Source organism: Hypanus sabinus, unplaced genomic scaffold (assembly GCF_030144855.1).
Source record: "Hypanus sabinus isolate sHypSab1 unplaced genomic scaffold, sHypSab1.hap1 scaffold_473, whole genome shotgun sequence".
Classification (NCBI taxonomy): domain Eukaryota; kingdom Metazoa; phylum Chordata; class Chondrichthyes; order Myliobatiformes; family Dasyatidae; genus Hypanus; species Hypanus sabinus.
Genome location: NW_026781344.1, coordinates 234,682 through 255,175, shown reverse-complemented (window position 1 = coordinate 255,175; position 20,494 = coordinate 234,682).

Sequence of the window (20,494 nt, the reverse complement as noted above, 5' to 3'; positions counted from 1 at the left end):
GGTGTTGTTTCAAAGATTGACACAGAGACATGGACTAGTGGAACTCATTCCGTAAACCAGACTGCATGGAAAGTAAGACCAGTTAACACTCACCCCCAGAATGGGGCCAAGGATATAAATGTGACAACTTTCACCATCGGGAACATGGAGCTTTATTCAAAGAAAGTGAAGCACTGACTGATCTTTAGGGTTTTATCGCACTCGGACGTGAACGGGACACGTGTATCACCATGGAATGGACGAGAGGGCAGCTCAGCAACTTTAACCAAAAAAGAAACTCAGTTCAATCCGGATAGTTGAAAAAAAACACCAATCTCATTGCCCATTGTTGTAAAGTGCCCAGTTTGAAGTTTCGATCCTCCATGATGTCCTCCTGTGCCCGGAACTTATCCAAGTCATTGCCTTGTGACCACAAGTCATTTTTCTCCTCTCATTTATGTTCTGCTTCACAATGGCAGCTGAGTTGGCCGCAGTCAGAGAGAAAAGTCTGAAAGAGAGTGGGATAATAATTAAATTTTGACGACAAAGGGAACAGTCAAACACCCAAACCGATCTGTTTTTTTTTCTCTCTGCTGTAGGGGAGATATCATTCTGAAGATTGAAGGTGCAGTACACGTCTAATTCACTGAGACATTTTCTTCCATTAGAATGAATATAAGAAAGATTACGCTAACTTTCATTGAAACCTACACTTCCACGTATCCTTTGTCCTTTGTCTTAGAAGCAACTGATACAGAAAAATAGTCACCACTGCTGATCACAAGTATCTGGGTAATATTGATGTTTGAGTTTCCATTTACTTATCTCTGTCTTCATCAGCACTCCCGATATCTCCGGTCTCTCTTTCTGAATATCCTAGCCCCAATCACGCATCGCAGGTGTTCATCTCGTTGATCAGTATTGACCCCTGTCTGCATTCACTGGCGCTTTAAGAAACTGATCAATTTCATCACATAACAGAGGACACGTTGGTTCAATACTGCGGACGAACTTAGTGAGACGTGGATGGGTGTTCTTGTGAACTGTTCAGCTCAGTTTACTGATAGTCACATTGATCGAGGTAGTACGTCACGGGAAAACAGAATACACAACGTTGCATTAAATTTACAGGGAAAAAAAGTGCAGTCCTTTTGTTAAATAACTGGATACGAATATCAATATAGTTACCAATTTAGTGTAGTGGCAAAACAATTTTTCTACAAATAATATAGATGCAGATGCTCATGCAGTTGAAGTATTTACACCAATTCGAAGATCATGTGTACACTGATTGAATTACTTTGCTTCATAACGGTGCAGAATCTAATCATAGCTGGTTTACCACGTCAGAGACTGCATCACTCTGGTGCACGGAGCAGGTCACGCAGCGGGATGGAACGGAATCAACAGTACGAAGTTTCGGGCTGACACCCTTTATCGGGGCTGGAAACGAGGAGTGAGGTTGCTAGAACCAGAAGGATGGTAGAAGGGGAGCAAAACAAGTTAGCAGGTAGCAGGTGAAGGCAGGAGTGTGGGCTCGGGAGTAACATGTGTCTGGGTGGTGATTACTGCATAAAAATACAAATCACTGCAGAAGTAATCTGATAAGACAGGAATAATGGATCGGATAGGAAAAGAATGGAGCGTTATGGGCTGAATGCAGGTCGGTTGGACTAGGTGAGAGTAAGCGTTCGGCAGGAACTAGAAGTACCGAGATGGCCTGAATCCGTGCTGTAGTTGTTATATGACTATATGGTTATATGGATAGTGGGGAAACGGAAGAATGATGGGCATCAGAGGGAGGTAACTGTTAGAAAGATGAAGAGTAAGAAGCCACATTGGGGAAAGGAAGAAGCGGAAAGTGGAGTGGGTAATACCGGAAGGTAGAGATATTCACTTTCCTGCAATAAGATTGAGGTTACCCAGACGGATTATAGGGTATATAAGGAATGTTACTCCTCCAGCCTAAGAGTGGCCTCATCTTGGCAGAAGAGGAGGCCATGTACTGATATGTTGGAGCGGAAATGGGGATAGGGATTGACGTGGTTAGCTTATGGGAAATTACGATTATTTTTGTGGATACAGCTGAGGTGCTGAACAAAGATTAGTTAATTAGATTAACGGTTTGTTTGCATTGACGATCTTCGTAAGCCTGGGAATAGACATTAGTTTAAGTTTCTTCACTATATTACAGGAACGTACTAACAATATATCTGTTTTTGATATTTCTATTGCACGACTTATAACAATTCCCAGTGTAGTAGGGAGCAGCCCAAAGACAGTATAACATTAGCTTATGATGACAGAGACTGTGGCATCTAAGATGACAGAGATGTGAAACCGAGAAGTCATCCTGAAAATGTTTCGTAATAACATTCTCCGATCGACACTTCTTCGTCTTAGAGATCATGAAACTTCGTCTCAAGCTCATCACAGTTGGGGTTTAACTTGAAAGACATTATGTCTATATGTATCCCAGATGTTGGAAGACACGTCAGCCTTGTATAGTATCGAATCTTCCGTCTGCTGGAGCGAGAATAAATGAATGACCGTGGAGATTTATCAGCTCAGAGTTTCTTCAGCGAGATCGCGGGCAGCTGGAAGACACATGGAATCTCATACTGAATGCTCGAAACAATTTACCGTGTGAGAGAGATATATTACATGATCATTGCCGTTGTTGTTGTTCCTGGTAAGAACATGGGCGAAATAAATTTTGCTGTTCATTGTGAGCGTTGTTTGAACTCGTTCAGTTACCGACAGCGTTGCGATGCCGGTGTATCACTGAGTGAGGTGCAGACATTGTGACAAAACTCTGTGTTTCTTCAAAAGTTCCCCTGCAGTTTAATCCGTGGCCTCGGCAGTTGAAACAAATGTATAGAATGGAGAATCCGGGAGATGGAGTCGTTTTGTGAGTTCATGCCAGTCATTTCGATATATCCGGAGAAACTCGCTGACAAAGTAAACTCAAATATTCCAGCCCATTCGGCACCTTTACGGGCTATTCCGTATCAATAGCGTAACAAGCTTTACATTCAGATTTAAAGATATCGCGCCGTTTTTTTAAAGAAATTGCGACGTTTAAATTGCACACGGGAAGCGAGGCTCAGGGGAGAACGGTAGGCATCGGATCTAGATGGACTCCGAACCTTCGGGAGTTTGGAAAATTCAAGTAAGGGTTGTTGCCTGCGTTTAGGTGTACCAGAGTTTAAGAATCAACCCAGCGGTGGCCGTTAGAGGTCAGATGGAATAAGGTTCAAGCGATTCTCTGCTCTGGCGCAAGATGCATCGAAGCATTTAGAATAATGCTGCAGTCATTTGGAGCAAGCACTGAACGACGCAGATGTTTTGGAGTACCTATACTGTCTGCCTTTTGGAAATTAGATGTTTTAAGCAGTAACGTGCAAATATATATGAATCGTTCAGCGGTCAGGCAAAATATTAAAGGGAAAATTGAAACTTTGGACATTGGGGGTTGTATTGGTGTTCTGGGGGGGGGGAGGAGAATTATGTGGCGTCCCACTGTTCAGCGCACTCGAATCGGCTCACAAAACGGTGCTCCAGGTCTTCTTCACCATCAAGGGGAAAAGCCCGCGCGCGGGAAGGGACTGTGAATACGCGCCCCCGACAGCATTCCCGCCCGGGGAGGTCGGAAACGGGATGGCCTAAAAGCGAGGCCGCGATGTTTGAGTAAAGATTTAAAGCACTGCAACTCACCGTCTACGTGATGTAGCACATCGCTATAACATCATATTTCAAGGTATCAGTCCATGATCTAAGCTCTTCCACCTTTCCGACAGTACTCCTAGCATTAAAATAAATGCGTTTAAGAAATTTTACACCTCTTACACTCTGTTTATCCCTAACGGTGCAAACACCCTTACTATCTTCTTTTTCCTCCTTCTCCCCTACATCTTCGGTATGAACGCTCCCCTGCTCTACCATCTGCCTATCCTCCCTCTCACACTTCCAAGAGATCGATTACTGAATCAATGGGAAGGGCTGCACTGAATTATGCTTCATCTGCAAATACATCACAGGCTTTATTGTCAAATGACATATTTCAGCTTATTTGAACGAACAAATTGCACTTTTGTATATGCTTCACTGACAAACCTGATATTATCTTAACTTCTAGCAATATATCTAAGCAGAGATGACAATATTACTGTTGACCACTCTGAAGAAGAAATACCTAATCCAACACACTGATGATATTGTCTTTATTGATTCAATTATCGCTAGTTTGATATTTAGCAAATAACGCGCGTGATCGCTGAAAACAATTGCAATCAGATAGGTTATTGTCTGTTACGTGTGCTCCAGTGTTTCACATCTGAGCCGGAGAACATGATGCTGTACAGGTAAATAATTAATGACAGAAAAAAGAACCGATTTGACTTAACACCAATGAACAATTTCAAAGATCCCAACATATTTGGCACAGTGAGCGTGTTTATTATCATTTTCACTTCTTATGTGCGTGGGCAGCATTGTCATTTATACCCAATGAAAATGTAAGAAACGACGCAGGCAATTTACTAATCCCGCTATTACTGTACAAGAGATGTGCAGCTAGCGTCAAGCACACGATCTCTGGCGACCGGTACAATAATGTGTAGCTTGATTTATATTGCTTGCTGTATACGACAGGGGGTCGCCGCCACGCAGTAACAGAAATTCCGTTGCGCACATAACCTCTGGTGCCGTCCAGCTGGAAATGAACGCAGCGAGAAAAAAATGTTTACGAAACGTGAGAACTTTTCTTCGTTGTTCTCTATTTTATTTTACCTTTCAGTTAATTAAGAAAATCAAAGAATACGAGTTTTCAATTTTCATTCTAAGCATCCATATTATGCATATTACTATGAGCCACGGATCTTTCACGTCTTCTAACTGTTTCCTGCTCGGAGTAATGGAAAAACGAATCACACTCAAATAGAGGGGACACTGATCTTCACAGTGCAGATCATATTTCATTAGACTAATAATGCAATAGGATGACAGAAACTTTGCTCATTTCATGATTTGTTAAGAAGGAGACAAACGTTTTGAATTCCTACGTGTTCCATATAGAACTACACATCGGTTGAAATATCACTCCCGGCGTTCCTTTGATCATAGTTAGCTGTGAAACAGATCTGACAGGATCCAAGGATGGGTATTTAAACAAAATATAATTGGTAAAGACGTACGCTAAATGAAAATACCTTATAATAAAATATAAAGTAATATATCTTTCCAATAGGAGAGAACTGGCTCAGTGATCGAATATAGAGATCTCTGTAGTTGGGGAGAGAGGTGAACCACTGTCTGCTGGATGTGCCCAGGCTCTCCTCTCAGCACACGGATCAGGCTGGTGGTGTTATTGCCCTTCCTGGTCTATCACTGACCGCACTAATAAATGTGTTACCTCTGCGGAATCGTCACTAAGCAGATCCACATAAACCCTGCAGTAATGGACAGGGTGAGAGCAGACATTTGCTAGGGAACTATCGGTAATTGTTTTAGTTATGTGTATAACCAAAGTGGTAAGTGGTAGAAGTAATATTATGAATAAAATTTGAAATATGCCTGAGCATGGTAAAAATAGTCGAGAAACAAACACAAACGGTTCTAATGAATTGTCTTCATCCTGTTAATCCGTTTATTATTGCTAAACCTGCCGAATTGTTTCTGAACAACTTATGAATCTACACAATTTTCATGTGGGAAATTATTTAACAACACAGCCCCACTCCGTCCACTTAGCTATGACGCAGAAAGGGATAACCATTGGTTATTTGATAAAATCGATATAACGTCATTTCCCCAGAGGATTTCGGCGTCACCAGGGAGTTCCCCCATCATATTAATAAGCGTTGAACAGACTGAATTCTCCCAGTATCAGCCTAAGATTCGGCTCCCGCACTGACAGCGATTGGCAGATCCACAAATCGCGACACAGAGGTCATACTTTGGGGAATGAAGATTTGCTGTCTCCGAAATGGATCAGAGTCGACGAACAACATCGTGGAACGTAACGGGAATTCCCCGGAATGCCTTCTGGGCTGCTGAATTTCTCTTTGCAAATTATGAGTGGATTACCTTAGAACATCGAATCGAGTACGCAATAAAAGTCATTCTGGTGATTTTCTACCCCGTCTTCGCTATAGTTGCTCTTCCCGGTGAGTCTCTCTCCGAAGCTTAATTATCCAACATTATTCTCATTCTAATGTGTACCACCAATTTGAAACTATCGCTGCTGTCACACACTCCAGTCAGGAAATCTTCAGCGGTTTAAATTCTGCAACCGATGTTGTTCACTGTTGCTCTTGGGACTGTGCTGGTGTAATCACCATTGATCTGATCGGTGAACTCTGTTCAATCGTTGCTCAAATCAATTCGTGTCAAAGCTCTATTTTAGCTCGGTAAACGTTGTCTCCTTTCAGTCGCTCCGTCCTTCCCAGGAATATATGCTGCTGAATCAATTTGCTTCATCGCGTCGTGTTTCTATTGAATTTGATCTGATCTCCTTAAGCGCAATATTCCCGGAGTCAAGCGCTCTGTTTTGTACTTCCCGTGGCCACTGAAATCTGAGATCCCAATCCACACTAATCCAGTAAGGAATTGTTCAGACTGTGTCTTCCGCAAGCCAGGGTCACTGCACACCAGCCACAATCCACAAGCGTGCTGAAGCTTCGTACATGAATACCATTTCATCAATCGGAACATTCCGCCTTTCCTCTCCTCTCGGAAACAGCTGTTCATTCTGACACTCTCGCGATGTCAAGTGAACCCAGGTTCTGTCCTCACGGTTCAACATTTGCATTCGTCCCACTGCAGCTCCATCTCCACAATATCAACACATCACTTGTTCCTCCCCTTCGAAAGTTTCCATTGTCCTTTACTGCCTCCACAAAAAATGAATTTATTGTTTTCCTTTATTATCTGACACAAAGCATAATGTAATAATGAAAGCAAAGGGAGACGGTCTTCTCTGAAAGGAGGCATCCGATTATGAACACTCCCGCCTCTCTCGTTCTCTAGTCATTTCAAAAACATTGATCCTAATATCAACTACATATGTTTCGGCGTTCTCACTCTAAGTTTGGAATTATTTCTTGAATTCCATTTGAATATTTTTCCTCAAAATACAGGGATCACGACTTCCACTATCCGTCCATATGTTCGGCGATTTACGTCGTCGCCTAAAACTGATTCCAGTCTCCCACAGCAATTCAAAAATGTCCTGAGCTGATTATTTTATTATCATCTGCGTTTGTCTTGTATTGTCAACTGAATTCTTGTTCAAAGGCGGTAACATATCTGCAAACTGAAAGATTGCGAAAACGCCGTGGTATTCTCACAGCGATGCGTTGATTTGGTGATTATAGAGGATCTTCGGTGTAGGTAAATTATATTTCATCAGGAATGGGAAAAATGCGTACGAATGGAGGAAAATGCCTTAAGTACCAGGAACTATTGCAAGGAAATACCATCTACACATTTACCCTTCAGTCTGTGATCACAACATTGGTGCAGCGAAATCAGATCGTGTCCTGAACGGTCCACCAATGTCTTCAAGCTTTGGGTCAGATGTTTCGAATCAGTTAAGGGTCGTGTGAAACTTGATGAGATTCCGCTGCCCTGTGTCACTCGCTCAGTGAGCAAATGCAACCGAGCTACTGCTGACAGCTTGGCCAGTATGAGCACTTTATTGGTTAATGTCTTGGACCGTGGAAAAGTCGGACACATTTAAATAGTTAGGATGCCCCAGATCTTTACTTAGTACTGCAGTAATTTCATGTATTGCCCCGTAATGGAGCCGCAAACAAAATAGCTGTCGTCTTTGCAGACGAGAGTGATGTTAAAACCTGATTCTGATAAGGGTCTCTGTTGTGGACAGAGAAAGGGGTGGGGGCAGCGAATGTCGAGACATGGTTGGGAAAACGAGAAGGGAGAAGGGAGGGAGAGGGAAGCACGACAGAGATATTCCGTGATGAGCAATACAACAATTGATTTGTATCAAATTACCTTGCCTGATATCTCAGGACTCGAGGAGTCTGCACCCGCGCCAACTCGCCCCAGCACTCCTTCTCTACCACCTGCCACACATCTCCACCCTGTCCTTTACCGAAATACTTTGCTCCCGCCAGATCTATAAGCACGCTATCCGCACCACGTTGATAATTGAAGTCGCGTTTCAAATTCAGAGGCATCCCAGTTATATTACGTATGCTTAGGACTACTGCATATTACTTTATCACGATCAGGAGCGGGGACAATGTCAGAGTTGCGGTCACTTATTTAATGGCAAACACGTTTCTGCGGAGTTGGTTTTTAATGGCCCAGCTACCTCTTTTCCCTCAACGTGTTCAAAATTGGCCAATAACCATTGATCGTTATCTGTGTTATTCAATGCAGTTTGTTGGGAAATACGTATTCGCAAATTCCGCTCGATTTTTAACTGAATGAATTTGTATTTAATGCTAATAATTGATTTTATTTCCGAATATGTACATCCTGAGATACAATGATTTGAAAACACGACCAATCACAGTTTCAAATGAGATGAATTATATTTGGTTTTAACAGCGAACGTTACCCGATGTGTATCCTCTCATTATTTTATGCTCCTCACAGTGAACCTGCTGACCATTTTAATCTTGTCCAGAGGGAAGTGCGGTCTCTCCAGAGTTGTCACTCGCTACCTGGTTGCCATGGCAGCGGCAGATCTTCTGGTCGTTGTCCTGGACCTGATATTGAGCAAGATTCTGAATATTTACGCGCCGGTCTCAGTTTTCTTCTGGTCTCTGGCTAATCCGGTGTGTAACATCCATGCCGTCCTGCTTTACATCGCCACGGATTGTTCAGTCTGGTTCACCGTCACCTTCACATTTGATCGATTTGTCGCCATTTGTTGCCAAAAGCTGAAAACAAAATATTGCACAGGGAAAACCGCAACTTTGATTCTGGGGTCAGTAACTGTGATCATCTGTTTAAGGAATATTTACTGGTATTTTCGGTTCTCAGGATATTATACACTGAATATTGCTCCATTTATTTGTTTGGGAAACGTGTATTTGGACTCCTTATCTATATCGATGACTTTTGACTTATTGAATTATATCCTCAACCCTATAATCCCATTCCTATTGGTACTCCTGACGAATGGATTAACCGTCCGGCACGTTTTAGTCACCAGCAGAGGGCGCAGCAGACTCCGGTCTGTTAACAAAGGTCAGAGTGCCAGAGATCCGGAGATGGAGAGCCGCAGGAAATCCCTCGTTTTACTGCTGATCATCTCTGCCAATTTCGTTCTGCTGTGGGCAGCGTACACTGTGTATTCTACGTGGTCACTGCCAGATTTGTATAAATCGACTATTCCACCAGGATATCTGCGAGATCTGGCCTCGATGTTGCAGCTTCTGAGCTGCTGCACAAACACGTCCCTTTACGCCGTCACCCAGACAAAATTCAGGGAGCAACTGAGGATCATAATAAAATATCCAGTGGTTGTCATTGCTTCGAGATTAAGGCGTTATTGATGCGTACTGAGGAGTAACGTGTGCAGATTTGTCATTTACCTAAGGATAGATGAAAATTAGATCGATGGAGGCAGATAAAAAAATCAGGGCTGTTGCTAGGGAAAATTAGAAACTTAATTTAAAAGGAAATAATGAATAGGTTAGAAATGTGTTGTTTACTACGTAGAGGATTGAGGGGACATTCGATAGAGGTTTACACAATTAAGAGCGGTATAGATAAAGTAAACGCAGCCAGGCTTTATTCTGCTGGTGTGTAGGTGAAGGGTGAAAGGTGAAGTTGGTGGTGAGAGTGCGGACCGAACTGCCAGCGCAAATGATGTATGCTATTTCGATTTTAACCTTTAAGAGAAGTTTAGATAGGTACACGGATTGAAGTCTGCATGGATTAGTCCGGCCTGACCTGACTAATTCATCCAGCATGGCAGGTAACTCCTGTAACATAGGAGCCCGGCGCATTTCTTCTTCGACTCGATATTCACCCATTTCCCTGTGAATCGTTACTCTCTGTAGCGAATGTTCCTTGCAATCAAAATTTGGAAAACATTGATAAAGGTACAAAAATAGGGCAAATGCAACTCCAGGGCCGTCGGAAGCGACTTCGCTGATGTACGATTATTGAATGATTGTCGAGTACGTTGATGTGGTCACTAAACTTCCCAGTCTATCTCGCTGTGTTTTCTGTCATTTTTGTCTACTTTTTGTGCCGTGTACCTGCAGTTGTTTCACTCTATTCAGCATTGTTGTTGTTTTACCTTGGTCTACTTCATTGTTCTATATAATGATTTGTTTTTTTACGATCAGTACACACGATTTTCACAGTATCTCGGCGGAGCTGATAATATTAAAACGACTTGAAATCCATCCATCCGCGGTGTAACACAGAATAGATCTAAGGAATAGATCTAAGACTTCCTACCACGGGGGAGTCACACTCCAGGGACACATCAGGCCGACCATATTGAGAACCATAGACAGAATAGAAGGTCATATCACGGGTTCACAAATTCATAGAATACGAAAAGGAGTCACACCATTTCCGGGTCAGGCATTCTCACTGACTAGAACTTGATGATGATATTTCCATGACCATACGAACCAAATGTCCATCCAAATACTTCTGATGTGCTGTCAGACACACAGCTTTCTTCGGGAGCTCACGTATGTGCTTCAGATCTCTAGCAAATTTCACTGTGAGGAAAAAAAACTGATATTCTCTGTGTTTGATATCATTCGTAACCTTTTGTGCCCGACTTGAAACGCGTACATGCCTGGAATAGATTAAAGTTGGCTACCATCTGCAGATAATTGCTATACACTAAGCCTCATTGCGTTTCGCTACAGTCGACTCAGACCTATCCAGAATATGTTCCCTCTGTATTTATTAGTCTCCCACAGCTTTGGAATTATTATTCACAGACGTACCGAGATACAGTGAAAACGTATCTTAGGTCTCTTTCCATTAAAAGTCCAATGTATTGAGTAAAACAGTGTAAAGCAATATTACATTTCCGTTCCTGTATACTCTGCCTCATGTAACTAATGGCATTATCTAATGATCTTCCCTTAGACAACATCGGTGGCGTCGATAGGGGAGACATGCAGCTTGGGCAACTGCCCTTCTTACACCAAAAAAAAAAACCTTGCCCAGGCTTGCGCCCCGGAAAATTTCCAAGGTGCAAAGCAATGGTCTATCGAGACTAACGGAGGCCTACTACTACTAATGGAAGTACACATTGCAGTTTAGATGGAAATGCTGGATGGTGATACATCGTCCATTGGCTCCGGGAACCAGCTGTATCCAGGAAGCCATTGTCTGCTTCCGTCGGTCTGGGCAAAGAAATCCACAGTAACAACAACGCGCATTCTTCCGAGCAGGTACTTGCAGCTATGCATGGAATTAAAAGTCTAAAAGGGCTTCTCCCTTCAGGTTCAGCGCAGACCAACTATCACTGTCATGTGTTCTAAACGAACCAGCATTAAAGCCATTGAGTCAACGGACCAGCTGAACAAATTGTATGAAAAGTGGCAAATGAAATTTCCTTCAGATAAGTGGTAACTGTAGTACTTTGCGAGGACCTGCGCAATGTTAGGGCATCTTGGTGTGCGGTGGAATGGAGGGATGGGGGATTACAGATGCACAATTTATCGATATTTGCACCACAGGTATTCAGGGTCTTAAAGACAGGCTTTGGAACATTGGCTCATAAGTCATCGTGTTGCATATAGGAGCTGCAATGTTATGCTGACGTTGAAAAATAAGTTTGAGACACCTAATTGGCGATATTGTATGCAGTTTACTTATGTATTTCAAAAGGAAGTACATATATAAGATCGAAAGAGTGCATAGCAATATTAAAGGGATGTTGCCAGATCTTGAGGACCTGAGTTATAAGGAAAGGTTAAACAGGTTAGTACCTCATTCCTTCAGTAGCAGGGGATTGATGGGAGATTTAATATTTTGAGGGGTACAGGTAGGGTAAATGCAAATAGGCTTTTTATTCCTCTGAGTTTGGGTAAGACTAATGGTTAGGGGTGGAAGGTGACATTTTAAGGGTAACATTAGCGGCTATATCTTCACTGGGAGTGTGGAGAATAAAAAAAAAACTGTCAGCGTAAGTGATGAGTGCCGGTTCGATTTCAACATACAAAAGATGTCCGGATCAGTTCACGGATGGGAATGGCGAGCTGTCCCAAGGTCCAGGTGCAAGTCAATGGGACCGTGCCGAATAGTTCAGCATTACTGCGCAGGCCGAAGGGATTGTTTCTCTGCTTTGGTTCTCGATGTCTTTGGAAATTTCTTCACTTGATTCTTCCAACTAACCACACCGCGGGATAAGTTCTCACAGCCTTGGGGAATTATCCATATTTAAATACATGAGGGTATCAACTTTATTAATGGAGATCCGCACCCTTTTTTAGTGAATCCTGCAGCAAAAGTCCGACTTCTTGAACAATACCGACGAAAATTCTTAATTTATTCCTTCCTCCATACCATCTGACTCAATTTAGATTGCGCATGCAGTCAAAACTATATTCGCAATCACAACACTATCCACGAGCGTTCCTTTGTCCAGGATAAGCTGAAGAAAAGACTACGCATTGATTTTCCTCTCCAGCCAGTGAATCCCTTTGATCAACACTTGCACTTGCTAATTTCATCCTAATCATATTCAAACTTTCATGCACTTGACAGGCCACAGCTTCTCCGCACAAACCAGACGATGTGACTCCAGGTATCTCTGGAATGAGACCAAACTTTCCAATGAATCGAGTAATACTTCATCGTATAGCGCGAAGATTAACAAGCAAGGGTGAAATAGCTTTGTTGCACTTCTCGAACGTAAGTGAGATTATTGGTGTGGTATCCTTTTTTAAAGTGATCCGTCACTTCAACAAACAGTAAAAATAACTCTCCCGACTGCTAGGGGCACATCACTGACCACACTGTATATTTAGAACTGTCATTGACCACAGAGTTAACGTCACTACTGGTCTGGCTCCCTCAATGAAGGAAACAATGTTAGAAATCTTTTTTTTTTCTCAACTCCATGAATATCCACACAGATGTGTACTTTCACTGACTAAACTACCACTATCAGCGCGTTTTCATTCACAAAAGTAAAGTCCAAATTTAAACTCCTCATTTAGCACAATCGTACTGTCAATAATTGGACCCTACCAACACTGACATTGGTAAGACATTTCATTCTCAATGTCCGCTCCCCAGCTAGCATATTAAATTGCTGATTTTCCAGGACGCTATAAATTGCACAATGAAAATCACATTACGAAGTGCTACCACCACCAGTTTAACTATGTAGTTATCCATTTACGCAAAATTAAATTTGCGTTATTTAAAGGTCCTGAATTAAAATGTTGATATCTCGTTTTCGAATGACGTCTACATTCGATATTACAGAAATTTCCTATTTTCACTGTTCTAAATGCACGCCCATCAACATTGAGGAGATGCCCGTTGGCTCTAGGTTGTCCCACTATTTGTAACAATATGTTCATATCCATTTTAGGACTTTTAATTTTCCATATCTTTCGATGAAATCCATCCTGGTTCTTCTAAAATCAAGCAACTACAGGCTCGGAGCTAACTTACCGTTCTTATCGATATAACAGTTCAATTTCAGGAATCGCTCTCGAGATTCTCCAGCACAACTTTTCTCAGATAAGTGACCGAAAATCTAACGCAGTCTGACCAGTAAAGCCTCGGCATCAGATCCTTGCTCTTATACTGTGGTACGCCGTCAGTCAATGCTCGCGTTGTACTTATCTTCCTTACCATCGACTCAAGCTGCAGGTTAACCGCTAGTTAGGCTTATATTATCGGCTAGTTAGATTTCATTTTTATGTTCCCTCCCTATTGTTTTAAATGGACTTCTTAGTTTTTGTTTTAAACAAAGAAAAACGCCCATTCTCTAGCTTGCACTAAATTGATCTATAGTATCACATGTCCTTCGTTATTATGCTGTATTTTCCTTCTGTCATCACACATGTTTGGTGTATTATCTCTGTAGAAATTCACTACTTGCAGATGAGTCTGCCTGATTGCTGGCTGGAACCCTAGATATTGCTGCTCTGCCACCATCCTGCTACTGTCCCCCTTCAATCATCTTTTCCCAGATGCTCTCAGATGCCTCCCTAATTACCGTTATTCCATTGTAACGCGGATACATCAAATTTCAGCTCCTCCCACTCAAATCACAAGAGGCGGTCCGATCATACAATGATCACTGCCCCTGAAGAGTTCCTTCACCGTAAGCGCTCTGTTAGAGAATACAGTACGTAATAAACATCGTGAAACAGCCTGGTTTCCTCGGCTGCGTAACCCTAGGGAAATAACTCCCAGCCCCGTTAAACTAGCGAGATCGAGGCGCGATCGCACGTCAAACCCGCTGTTCCTGTAAGTTCAGTGTAATTCGCTACCCTGTTACAAATTACTGCCGCGAAATAACGGAGAGTACACCACATACGATTAAAGATTTTAACTTTATACTTTTTAATTGCACTGAAGCGTTAGTTAGGAGAAGAAGAAAAGAGGCTCGAATCACGGTCCAGCGCAGGGTCGAAATTTCTGATCCCTGCTCACCGGCGTGTTATCTCATCATCTCCCATCGAAGAAAGCCCCAATCCCAGCATCAGTGTCCTTACCAGATAAACCTCCCCGTAAATTCGACATTCTAATTGGATGGCCCACATTCCTACATATCTTTTATCTTCAGCAATAACCCAAAGAAGATGTAAACGGAGCAAGTTGAAAACAAACAGCACTCTTGAGCTACCAAATGAAACACACACAGCATAACAGTAGATATATAATCCAAGGAATTGCACCACCCACCCCCAACAGAATCGACATGTCCACATAAACTTGAAACAATTTGTCACTTCCTATTAATAACACCGCTTTCAAAAGAAATTCGTAATGTCAGCACCACCACTCTATTTGTAAAGTGTATCTCATTGGCGGGATAGTTGTAACATTCTGTTTCTCTGGTGCTACTAGGCCAGCCTTTATGGGCGCTCTCCTGATTTGATAAGACCACCTTACCCCAACGTCTGCTTCTTCCGTTGCGACACTATTTGTTTCATATGGCGTGGTCTCCCCTGGTCTATCATTCGTACATTCCTACAACTGGGATCCCTCTGCCACATCGTTGAGCTCCGCGGCACCCTTTTTATCGTCCAGATTAAATCTGCCAGTGCACTGATAATTCCCCCACCCCACCGATTTCATTTGCTTTAGGGTGAGAGAAGGTGGGAATATCTTTCTCAAAGATTGGGGAATTGGTGAAATGCAACATCCACCTCAATCCCATTTCCTCATCCTCCCAGTCCGTATCCCATTCACGGGTAAACGCCAGTATAATCATTCCTGCTGTTAGGCCTTCAGCACCACCCACACTCAGCACCACCACCCAGCCCCTCACATAGCCGCAGAGAGCTCTTATAAGGTGTAGAGTCCAGGTCCGACTCCGGATCAACACGCGAGTCTTGTCACAGAAATAGAAGATGATTCCGATGGCGAAACTTGACAGGCCAATCTACATCTTCTTTTAATCATGCCTCCTCTTATTTCCCTAATTCTGTTTGGCAGCCGCGACAGCAACTAGTTCATAAGCATTTTTTCAGCTCCATTCTCATATCAGACAAAAAAATCAAATATGTCTTCGGTGGAAGGTCCTCCACGCCACTCCTAAAACGAAGGTGGATGCAAAACTTCGCCACGCCCAAAAATCAGATAATATGACGAGTACCCAGTAGCTTTAGTTTACGTACTATTGCAGCAGTACCGTTGTAGCAGTAGTTCCAATGTCCAGTATGCTCCTCCCTGTTATATTTTGCTACTCTCCAAGGTAGCGAGCATGCCGAGTATGATCCGATTAAACCTCTGCGTGGTAGGTCACCCTGCGGTTGATAAGGCGCAGTGCTCGACTGCTCGTATCCAAACCTGCTCAGTATCTCATTTATGATTCTACTTCTGAAATCTCGGATAAATTGCTATGTATCCGCCTGGGAAGCCCATAATAAATGAAATACTTCTCCCGTAACGCTTTGGCCGCAGTTGATGTCATTTTATCCTTGGTAGTGAAGGCTTGCGCATACCAGATGTAGTGTCATATTTTACCATGTGCTTCCAAGTACCCCGAAACCTCATCCTTAATAATGGACTCCAAACTCTTCCCAACCACTGCCATCGGGCTAACTCTCCAATAGTATATTCCTTCCTTCCGCCGCCTACTAATATAGTGGAATGACATTTGCAGTTTTCTCATCACAGAGAACCATTCCTTTCTTCCTAAATCTTTTTATTAATATTAGTAATATGGACAGAATACAAATGATATATTGATAAAGAAATTACCAACATACAAATTCCATTACATATGAAAAAAACATACATAATAGTTACAATATAAATGAGTTTACCAAGACATAAGCCATAAAATATATGTATGAACATAGTAAGTCTAAATATTTTATAATGTATAATATAAAAAACAGGAAAAAAAGAAAGAAAAACAAAAAAAAATTATAATGCAAAACTAGCTAATGTAATCTAATAACTATAACTAATAAGTAATATAGGAAAAAAGAAGCAAAAAAAAAGAGAGAAGAAAAAAAAGGGGGCTGTTTATAATATCTCACAAAAATAAGTATTCATCAATGCCGTCAGTTCCGGTCCTCTCAAAATACATAAGCTAAAATCTGGGAAATCAAATGAACTTGGCACAGGGTCTTATTACATCATATGAAAATGTTGAATAAATGGTCTCCATAACTTTTCAAATTTAATAGAAGTCTCAAAAGTACCACTTCTAATTTTTTCTAAATTTAAACATAACATAGTTTGAGCGAACCAATTATATACAGTGGGAGGATCAATTTCTTTCCAATTCAACAACATATATCTTCTAGCCTTCAGAGTTAGAAATGCAATCATTCGACGGGCAGAAGAAGATAAATGCAGTGAGTCTAACATTGGTAAACCAAAAATTGCGGTAGTAGGATGAGGTTGTAAATCGATATTCAAAACCGCAGAAATAATATCAAAAATATTTTTCCAATATTTATCCAAAAATGAACACGACCAAAACTTATGAGATAAAGACGCAATTTCAGAATGACATCTATCACAAATAGGACTAATATGAGAGTAAAAGTGAGCTAATTTATCCTTGGACATATGGGCCCTATTTCAAGCGATACCAATTTTTATCTCGAAATCTTTTTTTACTAATGTTGACTCTAATATTTCTTCATCTATATGGCAGAATAAAAATCCCAGGTTATGTAAAACATATTTACAGAAGACAAAAAAGGAAGGCGGGTTAGCATTACCTAATTTTAGATTTTACTATTGGGCAGTTAATATTAGATATTTGTTATGTTGGTTGAAAGAATGGGGTGGATCTTTTGGCCCTTGTTGGGTGAGTTTAGAAACTAAATCGGTATCAGCTTATGCTCTGGGTTCTATTTTAGGGACTTCTCTCCCTTTTGCTCTTTCTAAATTTCCGAAACTAATTGACAACCCGATAGTTAAACATACTTTGCTTATATGGTTTCAATTTCGGAGATTTTTTGGGTTGACTCAATTCGTTTTAAATAGTCCTATTGTATCTAATTGCTTTTTTTCACACTTCCATTATAGATCAAGCTTATTCGGCTTGGAAAACTAAGGGATTACTAAGATTTTCTGATTTATTTTTAGACAATTGTTTCATGTTTTTTGAGCAATTATCCAACAAATATAACTTGCCTAGATTTCATTTTTCTTTTAGTTATTTACAGATTAGACATTTTTTTAAATTCTGTACTCTCTACGTTTCCAAATTTTGTGCCTTCAGATACTTTGGAGAGTTTATTTGAATTAGACCCTTTTCAAAAAGGGCTTATTTCAAAACTTTATAATATAATTATGAAGATACGTTCAGAGCCTCTTTATAAGACTAAAAAGGATTGGGAAAGACAGCTTAGTTTTAGTATTTCTAGTGAGAATTAGGATAGAATTCTTCAATTAGTTAATACATCATCGTTATGTGCCAAACATTCATTAATACAATTTAAGGTCGTCCATTCCAATACCAAATGATTCTTGAAAGGTCTGTCTTTTCCTCTCCAATTCCGGGCTGATTAGTAAGTTTGCCTTCATTTCATGGTCATCTCCTTATTGTTTTTAATCTTCTTCTGTTAGTATTCTTTTTTTAAGAAAACCTTCCTTTTCCACGATATTCACGCAAACTTTGGGAAATCACATCCTTTGTTATTATGTTGTCTCTGCCCTCTGTGTTCGGACATGAGTGGTGTATTACCCCTTTGTAATATTTATTCTTGTCAAAGTCTGATATTGATAGAAATCCTGTATCTTTATTTTGATAACTACTCAAGCTGCATTTTTATATGTTGATAATGACTGAAGATGACTATTATGCATACGGTTAAAAACAAACGTGTATATTCCTATTCCTATATATCCGTATAATTTTTCAGTGTTAACGACACAGAATCCACTTGCCTGTGATAGCCCTGAAAGTATCTGAAATTATGGGAATTGTCTCCACTGCGGGGGTGGTGAATACAATGAATCTCTACCACAGGGCCTTTGAAGTTTCAATGTTTTTCATCACGTAAATCAAAGGTTGGCAGACGTGTGGAGACTGATGGAATTTTCCAAGCGAGGATTGGGCAGAACCATGTGTCAGACGTGAGAGAACAGCCGTCATCATTTTTAAGGTTCATGGGCTGAAAGGACAGCTCCTGGTGTTTCGCAATTGGTGATACTTCAGTGAGGTGTCCAGTGAGACCGGAGGATTGTGAAGAGAAATCTGTCTTTATAATGCTTTTCTGGAGAGAATTCTCCTATGCTAGAGGAGTCCAGAGGGAGAGCACGCAGCATCAGAAAAGAGGGGCATTCATTAAGAATTAAAAAGGGTTGGTATGTATGTCGCCAGATCTGGTAAATAGAAGAATATTTACAACAGGGGTTTTTGCATGGATGATTTGTCACAGAATGGAGGGTTATGTGGCGAAGGAGAGACGTTAAGTCTAAGCAGCTGATAAGTCAACCGATATGATACGACGGACCAATCTCGGTGGGGCAAATAGCCTAATTTTGCTCCTTTACCATATGGTGCAATTACAGCAATCCACATCTTCGATTCATTCGGCCTCTTTATCTGTCTGACAATCTATCTATCTATCTAGATCGATCCATCCATCTGCTATATATTCACTCCATAGACATACAGCCCTAAAGCTCAGAACAGGACCTCCTCGTCTGACGACGGACGATTCGAGGGTAGTAACATAGTGGGAGGCTGGGACTGGAGAGGTTACAGACGTGTGAAAATCTTTAGGTGCAAGTATGTCCACACGGCAGACTTAAAAGCAGAACTTGGCGGCAATGTTTTTTTTTTCTGAGTTGGACTGCAAACAATGCCCGAGTGGGAGCAGGAGATGAAAGCTACTTTTTTCACACAGTTCCGTGCTCAAGATTAAATCGACAACACTTCGCTGCTATCTCTCGGAATGTGATTGCGACCAGTCGCTGAGAGTGATTCATTAAAAAGTGCGTATAGAAATAGAAATATCTAATGTCTAAGTGAAGTGGCCATTTATGGAGTGGATATGGTTGCCAGTGGGTCAGTGTTTGGAGTCGCTTTGTCTCATCAGTCCGGCGAGGTCAGGTGTCGGTACGGTAAGTGTATTTCTGACAAGATTCTTAGTTCTTTCGTATTTCTTTATTTCTCGTCCATTCGGCACAGTAGGGTAGCGAGAATGCTTCCAGCGATAGTGCCTTGGTCTGGCGTTAGATGTGGTATCCGTCTGGTATCCGTCCAGTCTCCTGGATAAAAAAAAACATCTGCACTAAGTGCACAGAGCTGCAGCTCATGGGCAATGTAATAAGCAACTGGAGCTGCAGCATTATGATGAGAGACAACGCAGCAAATCTTCCAGAGCCGGCAGTGCTCAGGAACTCTGCGGAGCGCCCAGACCTTGGCCTAGACAGGCAGTATGAAGGCTCAACCTCCAACCCCACGGGGTGGGATGATTCCGACAAGGGGGCGGAGCGAACTGTGCCTCTTTTGTGCTGGAAGGTAAAAACGATAATCTGAACCTTCAACACAAACACCATCCTCCTCTTATCTCGGTGCACAGAGCTGGCATCACAGGCAAGCAGGAATAAGATCTCCATCCTGAGGATACAAGAACACAGTACTGTACACAGAGACGAAGAGATAAGGTTCACAAAAGTCGAGGGGATCCACCTCTTCACCAGGTCCGCATGGAGAGAGCCGACAACGATGTCAGCACAAGGCAGAGCAGAGCTGAGTTTGAACCGCAAGATGAAGAATGCACTGAGGGTTATAGTCTGAGTTAGAGACAGAATCCTTACTGCGGAATTCGACAGAAACCCTGCGACCTCTGTCATCATCTGTTACTCCCCACCCAACTGCAGCGAGGAGACTTTC